Source organism: Vulpes lagopus, chromosome 1, assembly GCF_018345385.1.
Source record: "Vulpes lagopus strain Blue_001 chromosome 1, ASM1834538v1, whole genome shotgun sequence".
NCBI classification, from domain to species: Eukaryota; Metazoa; Chordata; class Mammalia; order Carnivora; family Canidae; genus Vulpes; species Vulpes lagopus.
Genome location: NC_054824.1, coordinates 148,863,479 through 148,885,508, shown reverse-complemented (window position 1 = coordinate 148,885,508; position 22,030 = coordinate 148,863,479). Strand labels below are relative to the sequence as shown.

Sequence of the window (22,030 nt, the reverse complement as noted above, 5' to 3'; positions counted from 1 at the left end):
GGATAAAATGTAGTCTGTTGATACAATGGAATATTTTTGGCAATAAATGAAGTGTTGATAATATGTTACCACATGGATATATCTTGAAAACATTATGCTAAACAAAATAAGCCAGTCCCAAAAGACCACATATGGTATGATTCCATTTAAATGAAATATTTAGAATAGGGAGAGACAGAAAGTGGATTCGTGGTTTACTGGTTGCCTGGGGTTGGGGGAGAGGGAGCTGAGAGGATTTAAAGTGACAATTCATAGGTATGTGGGGAGTGATGATGAAATACTCTAAAATCTATTGTGACAGAGTTGCACAACTTTGTGAATGTACCAAAAACTGTCGAATTGTATGTTATAAATGTGTAAATTGTATGGGAATTATATCTTAATAAAGCTATGATTTTTTAAAACTTAATTGGAAAAAATGCATGTTCATCATAGAAGATGTATAAAATAGAGAAGTGCAAAAATGGAAAACGTTAATTTATTAGAATGTTCATTTTGATAAGCTACAAGAAAATAATAAACGCTTATTCAGAATTATCACAATTGATAATCATATTCAAGTTATGATCAGAAATCTAATTTTTACAGAGCAGCCAGCAAAATATTAAATTGATGCTATTTTAATTTTATTGGTGTTTTTTGTCTTTACATCTTTGGTATTATAAGTAAAAATAATATGTTGGTGCTTAAGGACTATCACTTTTTTTTTTTTTTTTTTTTTTACTAAAGGCATTCAAGAATGCCATATTTATGAAGTAGTGGCATAAATAGTTACAATTGAGAGAGCCCATGTTTTTATTGCTGAGGAAATTAAGGTTCAGACAGATGTATTGCCTGAGCTTTTCAAAAAAGTTATGAACAGGATTTGGATTATAATGCAGATTTCACTTCTTGCAGTCTGGTGTTACTTCTGCTATGCTTTATCACGTCCTTCTTTTCCCTTATTCTCAATAGTTACTAATAGCTTGTCTTTTACTGTTTTCTTGTACATGTGCTTTGTCTCCTCAAATAGAATGAACAGTCTTGGACACAGATTACACCTCTTAATTCTTTGATTAAAAAAAAATTCAACCTAGTACATTTGTAAATCTAATTGGCTTTATAAAATGACTTGTGAATTAGGCAGCTGGCAAGTAGAAGGGAGCTCCAAAGGGCTACAGACAGGGGGAACATTTTTTTTTTAATATTTTATTTATGTATTAGAGCACAAAGACACATAGCAGGCAGAGTGGCAGGGAGAGGGAGAAGCAGACTCCCTGCTGAGCAGGAATCCCAATGTGGGGCTTGATCCTAGGACCCTGAGATCATGATCTGAGCCAAAGGCAGAGGATCAACTGACTGAGCCACCCAGGCGCCCCAGGAGAAAGGTTTTAAAAAGCAGTACAAGGAAGTCATGAACAGAAAAAAAAGATTTATTTCAGTTTGAGATCACCTTTTTGAGGGGGACAGAGGGGTCTTATTAGTGGATCATGCCATCTTCCTTCGTGGGATGGATTGCCTTCTTAGCATTGATTGGAAAATTCCTGACTGACCAGTTAAGACTACATTTCTAGGGAAGGTTGGAACTGCAGTTAAATTAGGTTATTAAGCCCCAGTGTGGTGACCTGACTGAAGTGAAACCATTTTGGGCCTGTGGTTTTCTTAACCCTTTTTTATTCCTGTTCCCCTTCCCCCTTCTACCCCTCCATACACTGCACAGAGCCTGGTGGTATGTACTTCGTTAGACACTCAGTAAACTATGTTCATAAAAGACAATAAGTTTGCATTTAGGAAGCTGTGAAAATGTGGCCTTCAGAATTTAAACAAGTGCCAGAGTGGAAACATTTGGAAGTCTTGTTCTAACATGGGACAAGTAAAGTAACATTTTTATTTTAAAAAGTTGAAAATAATGATTTTGGTTTTTTACCTTTTTAGAAAATATCCTGCCCTCTCTTTTTTGATGGGATATGACCAAGTTACTGCTTTTCCTGAAGGTCACTAAAGTGGACATCTTCCTTTCAGTAAGGAAAAAACACATACTAAGGAAACATTAAGGTGCAGATGTTTTTGTATTTAAAACATTTTCAAGATTGGTAATTCGTATGAAATAAAAGTATAAGCAGCACAAGCAAATCCTGCTCTACTGTTCTTATGACTTTGTTATCTCCTACCGCGTTATTTCCTCCTCTCTTACTTTTACTTCCTTATGCTAATTCACTTTGCAGACCCTCTGACCCTCCTCTGCGTCATTTTTATTTATTTATTATTTAAATAATTTTTTTTAAGATTTTATTTATTTATTCATGAGAGACACAGAGAGAGAAAGAGGCAGAGACACCGGCAGAGGGAGAAGCAGGCTCCGGACAGGGAGCCTGATGTGGGACTTGATCCCGGGTCTCTAGGATCACGCCCTGGGCTGAAGGCAGTGCTAAATCACTGCGCCACCGGGGCTGCCCTAAATATTTTTTTACTGAAGTTTGATTTGCCATCATATAGTGTGACACCCAGTGCACATCCTGTCAAGTGCCCTTCTCAGTGCCCGTCACCCAGTCACCACATCCCCCTGCCCACCTCCCCTTCCACTACCTCTTGTTCATTTCCCAGAGTTAGGAGTCACTCATGTTTTGTCACCCTCTCTAATTTTTCCCACTTATTTTCCTTCCTTTCCCCGATAATCCCTTTTATTATTTCTTATATTCCCTATATGAGTGACCATATAATGATTGTCCTTCTACGATTGACTTACTACACTCAGCATGATACCCTCCAGGTCCATCCACGTCAAAGCAAATGGTGGGTATTCATCCTTTCTGATGGCTGAGTAATATTCCATTGTGTGTGTGTGTGTGTGTGTGTGTGTGTGTGTGTATACGCCACATTTTTTTCATCTATTTATCTGTCGATGGACATCGAGGCTCCTTCCACAGTTTGGCTATTGTGGACATTGCTGCTATAAACATTGGGTGCAGGTGTCCTAACGTTTTACTGCATCTGTACCTTTGGGGTAAATACCCAGTAGTGCAATTGCTGGATCATAAGGAGCTCTATTTTTTTTTTTCTTTTTAGATGGGTAGCTCTATTTTTAACTCTTTGAGAAACGTCCACACAGTTTTCCAGAGTGGCTGTACCAGTTCACATTCCCACCAACAGTGCAAGAGGGTTCCCCTTTCTCCACATCCTCTCCAACATTTGCTATTTCCTGTCTTGTTCATTTTCACCGTTCTCACTGGTGTGAGGTGGTATCTCATTGTGGTTTTGATTTGTATTTCCCTGATGGCAAGTGATGCGGAGCATTTTCTCATGTGCTTTTTGGCCATGTGTATGTCTTAGGTGAAATTTATGTTCATGTCTTTTGTCTATTTCATGATTGGATTGTTTGTTTCTTGTGTATTGAGTTTAAGAAGTTCTTATAGATCTTGGATACTAGCCCTTTATCTGACATGTCATTTGCAAATATCTTCTCCCATTCTGTAGGTTGTCTTTTAGTTTTGTTGACTGTTTCTTTTGCTGTGCAGAAGCCTTTTATCTTGATGAAGTCCCAATAGTTCATTTTTGCTTTTGTTCCCCTTGCCTTCATAGATGTATCTTGCAAGAAGTTGCTGCGAGCAAGTTCAAGAAGATTGTTACCTGTGTTCTTCTCTAGGATTTTGATTGATTCTTGTCTCACATTTAGATCTTTCTTCCATCTGACTTTATCTTTGTGCATAATGTAAGGAAATGATCTAGTTTCATTCTTCTGCATGTGGCTGTCTTTTCCTAGCACCATTTTTTGAAGAGACTATCCTTTTTCCAGTGGATAGTCTTTCCTGCTTTCTCGAATATTAGTTGACCATAGAGTTGAGGGCCCATTTCTGGGTTCTTTATTCTGTTCCATTGATCTGTGTGTCTGTGTTTGTGCCACTACCACACTGTCTTGATGATCACAGCTTTGTAGTACAACTTGAAATCTGGCATTGTGATGCCCTCAGCTTTGGTTTTCTTTTTCAATATTCCCCTGGCTATTTAGGGTCTTTTCTGATTCCACACAAATCTTAAGATTATTTGTTCCAACTCTCTGAAGAAAGTGCCTGGTATTTGGATAGGGATTGCTTTGAACATGTACATTGCCCTGGGTAGCATAGACATTTTCACTATTTTAGTTCTTCTAGTCCATGAGCGTGGAATATTTTTCCATCTCTTTGTGTCTTCCTCAGTTTCTTTCAGAAGTGTTCTATAGTTTTTAGGGTATAGATCCTTTACCTCTTTGGTGAGGTTTATTCCTAGGTATCTTATGGTTTTGGGTGCAATTGTAAATGGGATTGACTCCTTAATTTCTTTTTCTTCAATCTCATTGTTAGTGTATAGAAATGCCACTGATTTCTGGGCATTGATTTTGTATCCGGCCACATTGCCAAATTGCTATATGAATTCTAGCAATCTTGGGGTGGAGTCTTTTGGGCTTTCTATGTACAGTATCATGTCATCTGCGAAGAGGGAGAGTTTGACCTCTTCTTTGGCAATTTGAATGCCTTTTATTTCTTTTAGTTGTCTTATTGCTGAGGCTAAGACTTCTAGTACTTCTAATAACAGTGGTGAGTGTGGACATCCCTGTCATGTTCCTGATCATAGGGGAAAGGCTCTCAGTTTTTCCGCATTGAAAATGATATTTGCTGTGGGCTTTTCATAGGTGGCTTTTAAGATACTGAGGAATGTTCCCTCTATCCCTACACTCTGAAGAGTTTTGACCAGAAATGGATGCTATATTTTGTCAAAAGCTTTCTCTGCATCTATTGAGAGGATCATATGGTTCTTGTTTTTTCTCTTGTTGATGTGATCTATCACATTGTTGATTGTTTTACGAGTGCTGAACCAGCCTTGCATCTTGGGGATAAATCCCACTTGGTGTTGGTGAAAATCTTCTTAATGTACTGTTGGATCCTATTGGCTAGTATCTTGTCGAGAATTTTTGCATCCGTGGTCATCAGGGATACTGGTCTATAATTTTCCTTTTTGGTGGGGGCTTTGTCTGGTTTTAGAATCAAGATGATACTGGTCTCATAAAACAAGTTTGGAAGTATTCTGTCCCTTTCTATCCTTCAGAACAGCTTTAGTAGAATAGGTATTATTTCTTCTTTAAACATTTGATAGAATTCCCCTGGAAAGCCATCTGGCCCTGGACTTTTGTGTCTTGGGTGGTTTTTGATTACTGCTTCAATTTCCTCACTGGTTGTTGGCCTGTTCAGGTTTTCTATTTCTTCCTGTTCCAATTTTGGTAATTTGTGGTTTTCCAGAAATGGATCCACTTCTTCTAGATTGCCTAATTAATTGGCATATAGACCCTTTAAGTATGATATAGTGTTCCTCTTCATCTCTTACTACAGTCTTTGGGATAAACCTTAATTTATCTGATATGAGGATTACTATTCCAGTTTTCTTTTGAGGATCATTTGAATGGTAAATGGTTCTCCACCCCTTCATTTTCAGGCTGAAGGTGTCCTTAGGTCTAAAATGAGTCTCTTATAGACAGCAAATAGATGGGTCTTGCTTTCTTATCCAGTATGAAACCCTGCATCTTTTGATGGGATCATTTAGCCCATTCATGTTCAGAGTAATTATCAAAAGATATGAATTTAGTGTCATCGTAATACCTATTCAGTCCTTTTTTGTGTGGATTATTTCTTTGGGCTTCCTCCTTCTTTTACAGGGTTCCCTCTTAATATTTCTTGCAGAGCTTGTTTGGTGATCACATATTCTTTCAGTTTTTGTCTGTCTTGGAAGGTCTTTATCTCCCCTTTTATTCTGAATGACAGCCTTGCTGGATAAAGTATTCTTCGCTGCATGTTCTTCTCATTTAGTACCCTGAATATGTTATGCCAGCCCTTTCTGGCCTGCTAGGTCTCTGTAGAGGTCTGCTGTTAATCTGAGATTTCTCCCCATATAAGTTAAGAATCTCTTGTCTCTTGCTGCTTTAAGGATTTTCTCTTTATCTTTGGAATTTGCAAATTTCATTATTAAATGTCGAGGTGTTGAATAGTTTTTATTGATTTTGGGGGGGGCAGCCTCTCTATCTCTTGGATCCTAATGCCTGCTCCCCTCCCCAAATTAGGGAGGTTCTCAGCTATAATTTGTTCAAATATACTTTCTGGCCCTCTGGCCCTCTCAGCATTTTCTGGAACCCCAATTATACGTAGATTCTTCCTTCTCAGGCTATCCTTTATTTCCCTTAGCCTTTTTTCATGGTCTCTTAATTGTTTTTCTCTTTTTTCCTCAGTTTCCTTCCTTACCGTCAACTTGTCTTTTGTGTTGCTCACTCTTTCTTCCACCTCATTAACTCTAGCCATTAGGACATCCACTTTGGATTGCGCCTCATTTAATTGATTTTTAATTTCAACCTGATTAGATCTCAATTCTGCAGTAACGAAGTCTCTAGAGTCCTTTATGCTTTTTACCAGAGCCACCAGTAGCTTTTTAATTGCACTTCTGAATTGGCTTTCAGACATTGAATTGTAATCCATATTCTGTAACTCTGTGGCAGAGTACCATTTCTCATCCTTTCTTTTGTGGTGAATTCTTCCTTCTAGTCATTTTGCTCAGTGCAGAGTGGCTTTATGAATGGGCTGAGTCAAAAATAACAACTGCGACCTAAATAAATTTCACCCTAGATGATTCTGATGAGGTCAAAGACCAGAAAATGAAAACAAAGATCAGAACTGAATAAAACAAGAGGACCACTAAAGTGAAAAACAAATTTTAAAACAAAGTAGTAAAAAATAAAAGGCCAAAAATCCTAAATAAGATGAAAAATAAGAAAATAGAGGAGAGAAAAACAAAAGTAAAGAGAAAAAAAAGGGGTGGGGGGGGGGATTGGGAGATGGTGGTGGTGAAGAAGTTGTAGAGGGAGAATGTAGTCTACCTGAGGGGTCCTAGAGGGTGATCCTCTTGGTTCTGAGTATATTAAGTTCTGTATATTAGAAGATACTCAATCCCAAATTCATATAAATTTGGGATCTTTCAGCAATTCTTGTAGAAAGCCCCAACATTGACCACCAAAACATAACAAGATAAAAGAGGGGGGCAGAATGGGAATGAAGGGAGAATATAATCTCACAGAATGAACCAGCACAGTATTCCACTTGGTTCCGGGTGCATGCTGGTCATGTTTTAGAAAGTATTAACTTCCACCATTGTAGAACAAAATGAGACCGAGAATAAATAAAAAATACAAAACAAAAACCCATATCTCATTTATGTCCCAAAATTAAATTGAATATGTTGAAGGGAATCCAGAAGTGAAAAATATATCTAAGACATGTTAGTAGAAATATGAAAGTCAAAAACAAAGAAACTTAAAAATGAAGAACCTGCTAGAAGTGAAAACTTTTCTCTCTGCAGTGTTCTGGCTGTTCTCTCTTTAAATCTCAGGTCGAATTCATTGGTGCTCAGGGTGTTTTGAAAGTTATCTAGGTAAATTGGTGAGGATCAGGTGAGTTGAGGACCCCTATTCCGCCATCTTACCCCTCCTCTGGGTAATTTTTTCTTTTTCTTCCCCCCGCCCACCCGCTCACCAGCGGGCAGGAGGCGGGCCCTCTGGGTCATTTTTAAATTGAACTGTGCGATCAGGTTATTCTGAAACTCAAGTCTGGGTGATAGCCTGTACTCCATCCAATATTTTATACCCATTATGCTCAAAACATATCTCTATTCTGACTTGGACCTCTGAGGTTACTCTATTATTTTATAATCTTTTACCTTTAAAACTTCAAGACAGTCCTATTAACAAAATAATGTCTTAATTTCAGTAAGTCCAGTCATGATTCTTCTTGGAACCGGTCTTATTCCATTTGTTTCAAAGGTTTTTTTTTTTTTTTTCATATTTGCCTTTTAAAAGGGCATGGAATGATCTTTTATGTTTTCTCTTTCATGGAGAAAGCCAGTCAAGAATGTGAGAAGGTGAATCTTTCTAGTAAAATTGTAGTTGAAGAAAAAAAATGAACAAGCTAGTTTAAAATAAAGTTGACGTTGGTCTTATTCCATCTGTCTCATTTCTGTCTTTGGAAAGAAAACAGTTCTTCTGTATTTTCTTTGAATGTTTAACCTTTCTTTAATTTTCATAGCATGAGCAGCAAGGATTTATAACTACAGACTCAAAAGTTTCTAGGTCAGAAAGTACAGTAGGCCCATTTAATTTTGTTGCCTTTTTGTTTTTTACTAATTTATGCCTCTTTTTTGGAATTTGCTGACTTGTTCTTATCATATTTCGTCTTTCAGAGACAAAAATATTCTTTGTTTGTCGAGTTTCTCCTCTGTTTCCTACCAGATAATATTTGTGGGTTTTTTGTTGTTAAATAGATTTTATTTATTTATTTTTTTTATTTATTTATTTTTTTTAAAGGCTTTGATATTTTTTTTTAATTTTTATTTATTTATGATAGTCACAGAGAGAGAGAGAGAGGCAGAGACACAGGCAGAGGGAGAAGCAGACTCCATGCACCGGGAGCCCGATGTGGGATTCGATCCCAGGTCTCCAGGATCGCGCCCTGGGCCAAAGGCAAGCGCTAAACCGCTGTGCCACCCAGGGATCCCTGTTAAATAGATTTTAAACATCATCTTAAAGGATGTGGCCATTTTTCCTAAATTTGTTTCCTTAGGTAAGAGGTAGTGAAAGACAGACACTTGTATGTCAGTTCAGTTGAGCAAGTATTTATAAATATCTGTTGTGTGCCTCTGGCACTGTGATGGCACAAGAAGTAACACATTTTCTTGCTTCAGACACTTGAATGCCACTTAGGGAATAATCTACATGCATGAAATAATTCGTGGAAAATCGCGAAGCAATAAATAAGTAAGACCATATGAACTAGATACTTTTTAAAAACTATAGTGCTTATTTCATTTTAAAAAATAAGCCTTTGGAAATGTCATGAGGAACTTATATTACCTAGTATCTCACACTACAACTGGACTTTTTCTAAGCCTAGATAGTAAACACTCTCACAATTTCCTTTCATCCTTCTCTTAACTTGTCCTAAGGCCTCCTCTTCAGTACCTGCTCCAAATCCACTGTCTGTGCCGCTATTGGAGGCGACGCAGACTATTGAGCCCCAATTCCAACACTATTTGGCCTCTGATGAGTTACATAACCTATCAGTGCCTGGGTTTGCTTCCTAGTAAACTGGAGGTGCTAATAAGGGCTCCTTGACAGAGTTGTCATGAGGATATGAGGTCATGTACACATGGCAAGAGTGAGCACAGTGTTTTTATTCTCATAATCTGTGATGATGCTTATTCCTGACAACAAACAAACATTCTATGATATCATGTATTTGAACCTAAAGATTTTTTGGAATTTTGAATTTTTTTATTCTGCTCTATAATGTCTGTTTTAATAGTGTTACCCCCTCGATTTTTGGAGTGATTTGGTGTTACCAAAAAGGGCACATTTGTCATCCTTTGACTTTTCAGATCTTCAATTAGCTTTTAATCTTTCCTCTTTACTTTTTCTATTAAATAAATATTCATTAATCATGCCTTACTGCCTGCCATGTTCTATATGAGTGCTCTCCACTAGCTTACATGTTCTCAGAGAGAGGGATTCTGACCTGTTGATGATGGTGACAATTGTAACAATTACTGAACACAATGTCATGTGTCTTGCTATCACTAAACATTTTTTTTTCAAAAGCAGTCAACAAGATAGGTATTTTAATATTGCAATTAAAGTATGAAGTGTGATTAAAGTGCCATTCAGCATTATCTCTGCTCTTTGTAATCTGCCAAATACTCGATTATTCTCAGAGTTTCCCAAAACAGACTTGTACACTGTAGGAGAATGTGTTCATTCAGCAGACAATCCTTCACTGATGGTTCTGCATTTAGCACTAGCCTGGGCACTCGTCAGAAGTTCTGTTTTTTAAAAGATTTTATTTATTTATTCATTCATTCATTCATTCATTCACGAAAGACAGAAGCAGAGGAAAAAGCAGGCTCCCTGTGGGGAGTGTGATGTGGAACTCCATCCCAGGACCCTGGGATAATGACTTGAGCCAAAAGCAGATGCTCAACCACCAACCCATCCAGGTGCCCCCATTGTTGGAAGTTCTAAAAAGTGACAGTGCATGGTACTTAACAGGGCACACTCCACATTCACATAGCTCTGGGTTAAAATCTTAGTTCTGCTACTTACTTTCTATACAAACTAGAGCCAGTTACTTATGTCTCTGTATCCTCATCTATAACATGAGAAAAATAGTAAGGTTTCTATGAGAATGAAATGAAATAAGATGTAAAGTGTTAGCACGGTACATTAACTGTTCTGTGAATATGGCATATTATCAAGAGCTCTTTTAGGAGAACAGAGTGGGGCCAGCTATCTGATGAGCTTGAATTTCTTTCCTTTTTTTTTTTTCTTTTTTTTTTTTTTTTTGAGTAGGCTCTACCCCTAGCATGGAGCCCAGTACAGGGCTTGAACTCACAACACTGAGACCAAGGCCTGAGCTGAAATGGAGTTTAATGCTTAGCCAACTCAACTGAGCCATCCAGGTGCCCTCAGTGGGCTTGAATTTTAACTGTCACGTGAGGACAGAAAAGGAGGCTGTCAAGACTGAGCCAAGGAACCCAAATAGGGTATTCATGCTAGGAGCTCCACATATAGCCAGGACCCTTGATGGATTGGGGGCGGGGGGTGGGGGGGTGGGGAATGCGGGCGGTAATCTGCCTAATAGAAAAGGGAGGTTTTTTTTTTCTGTTTCTGCCTTGACATGTTGAAGAGAGGGGCTTCCCCGAGATGTTGTAACTATAGCTCTATTAACCCCGAGATTTGGGGTTCACATGAATGCTTTCCTCAGCTGAGAATTTTTTTTCAAGATTTTATTTATTCATGAGAGACAGAGAGAGAGAGGGGCAGAGACACAGGCAGAGGGAGAAGCAGGCCTTATGCAGGGAGCCTGATGTGGGACTCAATCCCGAGACCCCAGGATCATGCCCTAGGCCAAAGGCAGGCGCCAAACTGCCTCAGCTGAGAATTAATATAAAAACTGACCTGGTTGCTAACACAACCTGGGATACCTGGCAAAAGCTATCTGGAAGGAGTGATCCTAAATCAGCCTACACAAAACTCCCACCTGGGAAGCCCCTCACTGCAGAGGCTCAGAGTTACAGAATCTCAAAATTACAAGATAATCCACCATGATTATCTTGTCCACAAAAACAACACAAAAACAACAAAATACATTTAGACTCCCAAGAATTTAAAACAATGAGCATGTTCTGACTTCTAAAATGTGGGATAAAAAAACATGGGAAAAGATCATATAAAAAAATCAAAGGCATCTTAGATGTTACCATATGTGACTTCTAGAACTATAAGATAGTCATAGAAATAAGCTGAATGGACAAATTAAGTAGCAAATTGTACACAGCCAAAGAAAAAAGTGCTTAGTTGGATATTGTGAATTTTATTAAAAGATTTATTGAGAGAGCAGGGGAGAGACAGGAAGAGGGAGAAGCAGACTCTGCACTGAGCAGGGACCCCAAGTCAGGGCTTAATCCCAGAACCCTGAGATAATGACCTGAGCTGAGATCAAGAATCTGTCAGCCAACTGACTGAGCCACTCAGGCACCCCTGAGTGAGTGGATGTTGTAAATTTTGATTATGAATTCAAGCTCCTGGCTTGGTTACAGTACAAAAATATTAAGAGAAGTTATAAAAGAGAGGTTGAGTGATATAGATGACATATTAAGGACATCTCATGGACATCTAATGGGAGTTGTAGATGGAGACAGTGATGTCAGTTGGGAAGGGACCATCTTTAAGGATATACTAATGGTTTGCCAACATTGATAAATCAAACACTGAGATTCAGTAATCACAGAGTCCTAAGCAGAGTAAAAGATTGCCACGTAGAATACATGGCAAGAAATATCTCCGATGGGGCAGTTGGCTTTTTAATTGGAGCTCAGGATTTTATGACTGTCTCGGGGACACCCAGGGACTATTTTCCAGAGCTGTCTTCACTTACCTTTATGGATGACCTTAGAAGGGTCCCGTACGTCACTTCATTTCATTCTGACAACAAAGAAATAAAGGCTCCTACAGCAGAAGTAATTGGAGTACAGTTACACAGCTAATAAATATAGGAGCCTGTTTTCAAATGGAGGAGGGAAGGACTCCAGAATCAGAACATCACTTCAGGCTCTATTCTGCCTCCAGGCTTCACTTCATATTTTGAAGTAGAAATTCTGCCACTTAGGAATGATAAGGAATTATATTCTTGAAAATAAACTACAGTACAGTAAATTCAGTACAGTAGTAAACTGTAAATTTTAAAACTAATTTTTTTGTTAAGATTTAACATTAGCGGTTGCCTGTTTTACTGATGCTTTCCTTGCATTAAAAAAAATAATAAGTTTAGGGGCACCTGGGTGGCTTACTCGGTTGACTCAGTTTCAGCTCAGGTCATGTTCCGCACTGGGCATGCAGTCTGTTTCTCCTTCTGCCTGTCCCCCACTCATGCTCTCTTTCTCTCTCTCTCTCTCAAATAAATAAATAAAATCTTAACAACAAAAACAACAAAAAATCAGCCATCTTCTTTTGATGGCCTAAATGTGTATTTCATTCTTGACATGTAAATAGTAAGGCTTTTGTAGCATTTAGAGTATATTCATCAGAAAAGAAATGAATGCATGAAAGTGTTGAAATCTGTAGGCACCTGGGTGGCAAAGGTAGTTAAGCTTCCAGCTCTTTTTTTTTTTTTTAAGATTTTGTTTATTATTTATGAGAGAGACACAGAGAGAAAGGCAGAGACACAGGTAGAGGGAGAAGCAGGCTCCATGCAGGGAGCCTGACGTGGGACTCAATCCCGGGTCTCCAGGATCACGCTGAAGGTGGCACCAAACCGCTGAGCCACCCGGGCTGCCCAGCTTCCAGCTCTTGACTTCCACTTTGGTCATGGTCTTGGGGTGGTGGGATGGCCCCCGTGGGGCTCTGGACTCAGAATGAATTTGCTTGGGACTCTTTCTCTTCCCTCTGCCCCTCACTCCATGCCCCGAGGCATGTGGGTGCACGCATGCTCTCTCTCTTTCTAATAAATATTTTTAAAACATACTGAAATCTGTTTTTGAGTAGACTAAAATTAATCTCTGAACATTTTATCACCATCAGGAGGACAAGACTTTGCCATTTACCAACATTTTTTTTTTTTTGCATACCTTTGTCTAAAGGACAGAAAGATAAGAACCGTGGTAAAGTTGTTTTCTTACTTGCAAAGACTAATTCAGGAGGCCCCAATGCCCAATTTTCAGAAAAATATCTCTCTAAATGGCTTCTTTTAACTGTTGCAGTACTTTGCACGTAATAGACCTTTTTTTTAAAATATTTTATTTATTTATTCATGAGAGACACATACACAGAGAGAGGCAGAGACACAGCCAGAGGAGAAGCAGGCTCCATGCAGGAAGTCCGATGTGGGACTCGATCCTGGGACTCCAGGATCACACCCTGGGCCGAAGGCAGGCGTCAAACCGCTGAGCCACCCAGGGATTCCCCATAAAAGACCTTTAAATATTTGATTGACTTCATACCAAAAGGACCAATGTTTTTTTAGTCCCTTTTTTTTTTTTAACCATTCCTAGTTGAATTACTGTTCTCTAAAAACGGAGCGCATCATATACATGGATTCAATTTTGAGAACATGGGTGTCTTTCTGAAGGTTTCCTCATAGCATTAAAAAACATCCATTTACACCCCTTGATTTTTCCTTCCGTGAGTACTTTGCCTCCAGGTGCTATTTCTGTCCGATTTGGTCCTTGTAATTATATGCTTTCCTTCCTCAAACAATTCCGCCCACAGATACGGAAACAGCCACATTGGCTGGATCTTCCATCTGTATCTCTGTATTGTATTCCCCATCACAATTTCTCAGAGCCCCATCCTGGGTCCTTGTCAAGTATGTGGTTGCTCAGATATACCCCATTGCAGCTGTAAATGCCTTGACAGTGAGGAAGGCGGCATCAAGCTGTAGAACCAGAGGGTACAAAGCGCCCCCTCCCCCGTACCACCTGTTTGCCTGATACATCCTGCGTGTCTGTACCTTTTTTTCCTAATGATACTTCCCCCACAGAACGTGCAGGATGCTTTTTTAAAACTCCCTTCTTTTGCCAGATTTCTGCCAGACCCTGTGAAGATTTTTTTTACATATATACGGAAATAATTCAAGGAAAATTTTATATAGTGAGACTGTGTTAATACTTTTCTGAATTTTTTTTCTGGAAATAGAATTTTCTGAGTGGAATATACTTACAAAGGAGTTGTGTGGGAAGATAAAATTCTTTAAAATTAGAGTTATTAAGCTTTAGCTGTGTTCAGTGTATGTACTTGAGAAATAATTTATTCCAGGATACTGTGCCAATTAACAATAAATTGAGTATTCTTGGAAAAGATAGTTCAGGGCAGCCCCGGTGGCTTATCGGTTTAGTCCTGCCTTCAGTCCAGGGCATGATCCTGGAGACCCGGGATCGAGTCCCACATCAGGCTCCCTGCATGAGGCCTGCTTCTCCCTCTGCCTGTGTCTCTGTCTCTCCCCCTCTCTCTGTGTCTCTCATGAATAAATAAATAAAATCTTAAAAAAAAAAAGTTCATTCCTGTATACTTTAGGGAAAGATAGAAGATATACTTCCAAATGCATTACTAATGTTGGAGGTGATGAATTAGATTTTGTTACTAATTGATCTAAAGTAAAATATGTAAAAAATAAAAGAATCCTTTTTTAAAGATAGCCAGAGGGAAAAAAAATGGAGAAATAGGAGGTTTTGGGAAGTGGGGTAATAACTTTTTAAGATGGTTGCAAGCTTATAGAGAAGTTACAAGAATAGTGTAGAGAATTCTCCTGTATCCTTCAGATGGATTCACTGATTGTTTCATTTTTGCCCTTTTGCTTTATCATTTTGTTCTGCTCTGTGTGCATATGTAAATGTATGTATATATGTTTGTGTTAACACATTTACACATATACACACAGACTTTCTTCTGAACCATTTCAGAGTACATTGCAAACATGTCTTTTACTTGTAATATATTGGAAGATGAATTTCCTAAGAATAAAGACATTCTCTTACATAACCACAGTGTAGTTATCAGTCTGGAAATGCAATGTTGATGTAATACTGTTATCTATTCTGTAGTCCATATTCAAATTTTGACAGTTGTCTTAAATAATACCCTTTACAGCTGCCTTTTTTTCCCAGTCCAGGATCCCACACATCACACATTGCATACTGTGTTTTCTTAGCCTCTTTTAAATTCGAATATTCCTCGGTCTTTCTTCTTTATTGATCTTGACATTTTTGAGGACAGGACAATTATTTTGAAGCCCCAAATGATTGGCTATAGGCTATGCACCTTTGTCAAGATGATGTGTTTCCACCAGAGAAGTGGAATTATGTCCTTTTTAATGAATCCTATCAGGAGGAATATATATTAGTTTGTCCCATTTTGGGGGATCTTAACTTTAATCACTTGTTCAAGGTGGAGTTATCCGATGAAACTTGTACCCACTCATTTTTGACATCCATTCTTGACTTAGTTATTACTGTGATGGTTGCAAAGAAGCAATTTGCTTTATAACCATTATCCTTTCTACGTTTATTAATTGGTATTCTACTGAAGAAAAGCGTTGTCCTTCTTACCTATTTATCTGTTTTTGTATATTACCTATAAGCCTTGGATTCCTATCTTATCAGTGAATTATAATCTATTATCTTGATGCTCTAATGGTGCTACATTTTGCCAGTTGGGAACACTTCAGGCTGTTTACTTCATCCTTTTGACATTTCCCCATCTCTCTGGACTTACTCGCTTTCTGCACCACAAAGTATTCCAGGTTCATCTTGTACTTTCCTTTCTCTATAGTCTTGGAATCAACCATTCCTCAAAGGAACAATGGTTGCTTTTAGTGGAGGATAGTCTTTAGAAACCAAGAACTAGGAACTAGGTATATTCAGTGGTACTGGGCCATTGCTTCTAGATTTAAAAATATATATTTTATTAATTTATTTGGGAAAGAGAGAGCAAGCCGGGGGAGGGACAGAGGGAGAAGAAGAAGTCGGCTCTCCACTGAGCAGGGAGCCTGACACAGGGCTCTATCTCAGGACCCTGAGATCATGACCTGAGCTGAAGGCAGATGTTCAACTGACTGAGCCACCCAGGCACCCCTCTTCTAGATTTTTTGATACACAACACTAAGAGATATATGTATGTATGCATGTATTTACTTCTATATCTAATCTTAAAAACCATGAGTTCATGTGACCCCTCTAATTCCAATCTAAAATCACAGGATTTATTCTAGTCTCCATTATCATAGAGAATTTGTTAGGTTGTCTTTTTTTTTTTTTTTTTTTGGTCCTATATTAATCATACCTGTGGCTTTATTTCAATTATTCCAGGGCACATATATAAATAGGTCTTTAATTATTGTTAATGAGTTTAATTACTTTAATTTTTTGGAATCTTAATAGCTGAGTAATTTTTTTTTTTTTAGCTGAGTAATTTTTTAAAAAGTTTTATTCAAATTCCAGTTAGTTTAACATACAGTGTTATATTAGTTTCAAGTGAACAATATAGTGATTCAACACTTTCCTACATCACCTAGTGCTCATCACAACAGGCCACTCCTTCAATCTCATCACCCTACCACCTCACCTCTGGTGATCATCACTGTGGTCTCTAGAATTAAGAGTCAATTTCTTGGTTTGCCTTTTTCTGTCTTTTCTTTTTTTCCCCCTTTTGCTCTCTTGTTTTGCTTCTTAAATTCCACATATGAGTGAAGTCATATGGTATTTGTCTTTCTCTGACTTATTTCACTTAGTATTATCTATGTCATTGCAAATAGCAGATTTCATCCTTTTTTATGGCCAAATAATATTCTGTTGTGTGTGTATGTGTGCATATACATACGTACATACATATATACCAAGTCTAATAGTTGAGTGATCTTTTGATGCAAATTGAAATTATAAAAATAAAAAGTAAAGTGATCCATTGAGTTTACCAAATGATTATTTGATGTGTACAGATGGTGTAGGGACATGGTTGAAGCTTATTTCTAACTTTTCAATCTATGCTTAGTTGCAAATTCAGGCTATCATTAAATACAAAATCAGAGCCAAAAAAAACTTAAGGTAATTCTATCACTTCCCAGTGGTAATAATACCACTTACCAGTGGTAATAAGGAATTTCTTTACTAGTTTGCTTCATTTATAAGGTAGTGATCTCAGGGTCGTAAGATCAAGCCCTACATCAAGCTCCATGCTTAGCACACAGTATGCTTAAGATTCTCCTCCTTCTGCCCTTCCTGCTCGTGCTCTTTCTTTAAAAGAAGTAAATAAATCTTTTTAAAAAAATGCAATTTCTGACACACACTAATTGCCTAGTAAGTGTTAGCTGTTAGTATCGTTTAGCTAAATGGTACAGATTAGCCACTGAAGGTACTAAGTATGAAATAACTCAAGCCAGCCTCTGCGCAGTCAAAAATCTGAATATAACTTTTAACTTCACAAGAACTTTGCTGATAGCCAACTGTTGATGGGAGGCCTTACCAATAACTTAAAACAACTGATTAACATATTTTATATGCCATATGTATTATGTACTATATTCTCACAATAAAGTAAGCCAGAGAAAAGAAAATATTATAAAGAAAATCATAAGGAAAATAGATTTATAGTACTGTATTTATTTAAAAATCCATATATAAGTGGACCCATGCAGTTCAAGTCCTTATTGTTCAGAAGTCAACTGTATATGTAGCATGTTCTTTTTCTTCTGTTTTGTTGAATTCTTTTTTCACATCAAAATATCTTTCTTCTTCATAGCCCATAGTAAATACATAATTTTTTCCTTTTAGGGGTTAGTTGTAGACATAGCGTCAGCCGTAAGTAGCATCTCTTACCAAGATTGAAGTTTTGGGTCATAGTGTAATAACAGTTTAATATCTTATAATGTATTTTTCTCTAACCTTTGTGAACTTGGAAAACTCTAAACTTACCAGCTAATAGAATAATAAAGATAATTGTGAGAGAAAGGACATAATAGAGAAATAGGATAGGAGTAAGAATAATAGAAATAACCTAGAATTCTGATGATTTTTTGATAGAAATTTGTTATCAAACAAGAGATAGCGTGAATAATATGAATAAATCCATTTTAGATTTTGTTGGGGTAGTTCATGAAACAGGTTTTAAATACTATTTTTGTATTGTGGTAGAATTGTAAATTACTGAAAACCCTGTTCAGGAAAATAAAAAAAAAAATAAAGTGGAAAGAGCCCTAAAGGCAGATATATGGAAAGACTAAATAAAAAGTAACAGGAGTGCCTGGGTAGCTTGGTCAGTTAAGCATTCACTCTTGGTTTGTGGCTCAGGTCATGATCTCAGGTTTGGGCTATCACTAGGGCTCTGCACTCAGCATGGAGCCTGCTTAAGATTCCCTGTCTCTCTCTCTGCTCTTCCATCCTCTCCAAAAAAAATTAACAAGAGTGCTTAAAAACTGACCCTACTAGGATTTTCCAGGGAAAGCACTCATAAAATAGCACTTCCTTCACCTTTTACCAATTTTCTCAGTTTCAAGAACTATTTTTTTCTTTTGTATTCCCAAAAGGACACTGCATTTTACAGTTTTACATTTCTTTCTTTAAAATTGTTTTATTATTTGAGAGAGAGAGTGAGTGAGTATAAGAAAGAGTGAGCATGAGCAAGGAGAGGGGCAGAGGGAGAGGAAGAAGCAGACTCCCCACTCCTCCCCAGTGAGCAGACCTCCTCACTGAGCAGGGAGCCCCACACAAGACTCAATCCCAAGACCCTGAAATCATGATCTGAGTCAATGGCAGACACTCTACCAACTGAGCCACCCAGGTGCCCCTCTTGGTTAAAGTTTAAAAGATAATTGTAAACTTTTACATTGGTCAGGAATGAAATCAGTAATATTTTTTTAGTACTCTCTGTTTTTCGGAAGATGAAACATTTAGATGTTTATGCTTGAGAATGATCAAATTTGCTGACTTCCAAAGAATAACCTTCACCAAAATCAAAAGGTTTAAGTGAAGCACAACTTCAGCATTGCTGTTTGTCTGTCATCTACCTTCTCCCTCTGTAGTGTGTCCTCAGGGAGAGAGGGACCTGTATCTGGAGGTGATGGGACAGGCAGTGAGGGGCTGTGATTGGGAGGAGGGCGGGTGCCTGGTAAGCAGGTGGTTCCTCGTCCTGTGCAATCTTCTAGTGCACTGCTGTTCCCCGACCTCTGGTGGCAAAGTCCACTGTCTTTTACCTCCCACATCCAGTCAGTAGTCCAGACTGTGAACTCTGCTTCTGTGGTCTGTTGTGTTCCTGTTTCCAGCACTGCCCCGTCTAGTGCTGACCTCATTGCTCCCTCATCCCTCATCCCTTACCCCCTACTCCACTACCTCCAAGAGTCTACACAGAGCACATTTTCTCTCACCCTGGCCCTTGGTTCAGCAGCCTTAATACCTTTTCAGTCTATCCACACAACGTCTGAATCAGAGCAGCTCAAATTATGGTCTGCAGTCTGGTGATAGTCCACCAGAACCTGCCAGCATGGAAAGCACTCCACAATTGAGAGTGTTCAGAAACTTCTGTGGCATTTCAATGGAGTAAGTGTTACCTGGATATAATCATAATACATACAGCATTTGTGTTTTATTTCTTCTTTTTTTTTTTTTAAGATTTTATTTATTCATGATAGAGTTAGAGAGAGAAAGAGAGGCAGAGACACAGGCAGAGGGAGAAGCAGGCTCCATGCCGGGAGCCCGACGTGGGACTCGATCCCGGGACTCCAGGATCGCGCCCTGGGCCAAAGGCAGGCGCTAAACCGCTGAGCCACCCAGGGATCCCAGCATTTGTGTTTTATATGTCTTTTCCCTCCTCTCCTTTTTCCCTAGTAGGTGACTCATGGCCTACTGGAAGGGGGAAAAAAGCTGCTCTTCCACAACAGAGAGTGTGAGAAACACTGGTTTAAATTCCTTTGTCATCTTGATCTAGCCCCACCTCGAGTGATCAATCTCATCACTCCCTTCTTTCCTATAGACTCCTTTTTCAAAGTCCCAACAGTTTGTTCTTAAAACACACACTGTATTTGCTCACTGTTTTATTTAGCTTATGCTTGTTCCTTCTCTTGAAACTGCCTCTCCACGCACTTAGGATAGGGTGGGGGTAGAGACCTTCACACGTCCCATCCACTCTCTGCTGGATCAGCCCTCCCGGCTGATGGCACTGACCAGAGTTGAGGACGAGCAGGGCAGCTACTCAGACTGAAGTTCCTGGAGCCAACACTCAGCCTGTGTGAGGAAAGCAGGGACAAGTGTGCCGGGCCCATGTTGGGCTCCACCAGTTAGTGTGAGCTACAGCTATGCATCTTGTCTGTTTCTCAAGCAAAGGTGTGTTGATCTAGAGAGGCTGATTTAATAACTCATTCATATCAATACCTTCATGGATATTTGGTTCCTCTCCTCTGTGGTCTCAGGAATATTTGATAGTCTTTGGTTCTTCCATTCCTTCTTACTTATGTTTAGCTCTATTTACCTTTTCTATATCTAGCAGGTCTACCTCTTTGATTCTGTTCTAGTTTCATCTCTCTTCCCTATTTCTACTATGTTTTGTAATAGAATATTCTTTTTTTTTAAGATTTATTTTAGAGAGAGTATGCATGCACAAGTAGGGGAGAGGCAGAGGGAGAGAATCTCAAGCATACATACACATACACACACACAACAGATAATTTCTGTTTTATTTCTGTCTTTATCTGTTCATCTGTAGAGGGACACTGAGGTTGTTTCCTCTCCTGGCTATTATTTTTAAAATGCTGTGAACATGAGGTACATATATCTTTACAAGTTAGTGTTTTTCATTTCCTCTGGCTATATTCCCAGATAAGGAATTGCTGAATCATATGGTAGTTCAGTTTTTAATTTTTTGAGGATTCTCCATGCTGTTTTCTATGGTGGCTGCATCAGTTTGCATTCCCACCAAGAGTACGAGGGTTCCTTTTTCACCACATCCTCATCAGCATTTGTTGTCTCCTGTCCTTTTGATGAGAGCTGTTCTAACAGGCATGAGATAGTATCTCATAGTGATTTTGATTTGCATTTCCCTGATGACTAGTGATGTTGAACATCTTTTCATGTACCTGTAGCCCTTTCATAAGTCTTTGTGTGTGTGTTTTTCAAGATTTTATTTATTTATTTATTTATTTATTTATTTATTTGAGAGAAAGAGATGGGGTGAGGAGCAGAGGGAGAGAGAAACTCAAGTAGACTCTGGTGTAGACCTCACTCAGAGCCTGACAAGGCACAATCCCATGACCCTGAGATCATGACCTGAGCCAAAACCAAGAGTCAGACGCGTAACTGTGTCACCCAGGCGCCCCTCTTCTGTTCATTTTTAAATCAGATTATTTGTGTTTTGTTTTACTATCGTATGACTGACTTCTTGTTATATTTTGGGTACTAACCTTGGAATATAAGCTTGTAGGTGAGCTGTCTCATCTGTCTTTGTCTTCTCCCACTGTATCTAGTAAATGTGGGGGGGGGGGTTTTGTTTTGTTTTGTTTTGTTTTTGGTAAGTGTATCTTATTCATAGTAGACAATTAGGATTGATTACATTAACATCAGGCTAGTTCAGTTAAAGCACTCCACTTCTGAGGTCGAGGTTCAGGCTCCACGTGGAGATTTGTTTGCTTTGTTTCCTGCCCTGCTACTAAGCCTTCAGTGCCATCCAAATGTGTGCTTTGGGGTAGAAAGACCAATGGATAAAAAATGAAGAATTAGTAACTGTGTGGCATAAACAGTTCAGAACTAGTATTCTCCTGGCTGTGGGGCAGGAGCATCATATTCCTATTCAAAGGGCAACCTTATATCACTGCTTTTCAAGATAAGGAAATGCAGCCAGTAAAGGTGGCAGAAGAAAAAAGTGTGAGTTTGCCTGAAACTGTAATTTTTGGGTAGATAACTAGCAATCACAGCTCACATAACAATGAACCAGGAAGCAATATTTGTTTTAGCCTTG

General features: G+C 38.6%; 1 protein-coding gene across 6 annotated transcripts in view; it reads left to right on the top strand.

Annotated features, from left to right (window-relative positions):
* The window catches only part of CNST (consortin, connexin sorting protein), a 131,256-nt gene that overhangs the window by 13,327 nt on the left and 95,899 nt on the right, over positions 1–22,030 (top strand). The window lies entirely within an intron of this gene.